Below are 2,025 nucleotides of genomic sequence, written 5' to 3' on the forward strand. Positions count from 1 at the left end.
GGAACTCTGTTGCTTTTTCGATGAACCAGCGGATTTTGGCAATTTGATCTCTCATTCTCCTGCCTTTTCTAAAACCAGCTTGAACATCTGGAAGTTCACGGTTCACATATTGCTGAAGCCTGGCTTGGAGAATTTGAGCATTACTATACTAGCATGTGAGATGAGTGCAATTGTGCGGTAGTTTGAGCATTCTTTGGGATTGCTTTTCTTAAGGATTGGAATGAAAACTATCCTTTTCCAGTCCTGTGGCCACTGTTGAGTTTTCCAAATTTGCTGGCATATTGAGTGCAACACTTTCACAGCATCATCTTTCAGGATTTGAAAGATCTCACCTGGAATTCCATCACCTCCACTAGCTTTGTTCATAGTGATGCTTTCTAAGGCCCACCTGATTTCACATTCCAGGATGTCTGGCTCTAGGTGAATGATCACACCATTGTGATTATCTGGGTCATGAAGATCTTATTTTTGTACAGTTCTTCTGTGTATTCTTGCCACCTCTTCTTAATATCTTCTTCTTCTGTTAGGTCCATACCATTTCTGTCCTTTATTGAGCCCATTTTTGCATGAAAATTTCCCTTGGTATCTCTAATTTTCTTGAAGAGATCTCTAGTCTTTCCCATTCTGTTGTTTTCCTCTATTTCTTTGCACTGATCGCTGAGGAAGGCTTTCTTATCTCTCCTGGCTATTCTTTGGAACTCTGCATTCAAATGGGAATATCTTTCCTTTTCTCCTTTGCTTTTCACTTCTCTTCATTTACAGCTATTTGTAAGGCATCCTCAGACAACCGTTTTGCCTTTTTTCATTTCTTTTCCTTGGGGATGGTCTTGATCCTTGTCACTTATACAATGTCACGAACCTCCATCCATAGTTCATCAGGCTGTCTGTCTATCAGATCTAGTCCCTAAATCTATTTCTCACGTCCACTGTATATTCATAAGGGATTTGATTTAGGTCATACCTGAATGGTCTAGTGGTTATTCCTATTTTCTTCAGTTTAAGTCTGAATTTGGCAGTAAGGAGTTCATGATCTGAGCCATAGTCAGCTCCCAGTCTTGTTTTTGCTGACTGTATAAAGCTTCTCCATCTTTGGCTACAAAGAATATAATCAATCTGATTTCGGTGTTGACCATCTGGTGAAGTCCATGTGTAGAGTCTTCTCTTGTGTTGTTGGAAGAGGGTGTTTGCTATGATCAGTGTGTTCTCTTGACAAAACTCTATTAGCCTTTGTCCTACTTCATTCCGTACTTCATTTGCTTCCTTTGGAAGGCCAAATTTTCCTGTTACTCCAGGTGTTTCTTGACTTCCTACTTTTGCATTCCAGTCCCCTATAATGAAAAGGACATCTCTTTTGGGTGTTAATTCTAAAAGGTCTTGTAGGTCTTCATAGAACCGTTCAACTTCAGCTTCTTCAGCATTACTGGTTGGGGCATAGGCTTGGATTACCATGATATTGAATGGTTTGCCTTGGAAACGAACAAAGATCATTCTGTCATTTTTGAGATTGCATCCAAGTACTGCATTTCAGACTCTTTTGTTGCCCATGATGGCTACTCCATTTCTTCTAAGGGATTCCTGCCCACAGTAGTAGATATAATGGTCATCTGAGTTAAATTCACCCATTCCAGTTCATTTTAGTTCACTGATTCCTAGAATGTCGACATTCACTCTTGCCAACTCCTGTTTGACCACTTCCAGTTTGCCTTGATTCATGGACCTAACATTCCAAGTTCCTATGCAATATTGCTCTTTACAGCATCAGACCTTGCTTCTACCACCAGTACCATCCAAAACTGGGTATTGTTTTTGCTTTAGAATGGGAGAAAATAATTGCAAATGAAGCAACTGACAAATAATTAATCTCAAATATATACAAGCAACTCTTGCAGCTCAATTCCAGAAAAATAAAAGACCCAATCAAAAAATGGGCCAAAGAACTAAACAGACATTTCTCCAAAGAAGATATTCAGATGGCTAACAAATACATGAAAAGATGCTAAACATCACTCATTATCAGAGAAATGC

This window comes from Cervus canadensis, chromosome 15 (genome assembly GCF_019320065.1).
Source record: "Cervus canadensis isolate Bull #8, Minnesota chromosome 15, ASM1932006v1, whole genome shotgun sequence".
NCBI lineage: Eukaryota > Metazoa > Chordata > Mammalia > Artiodactyla > Cervidae > Cervus > Cervus canadensis.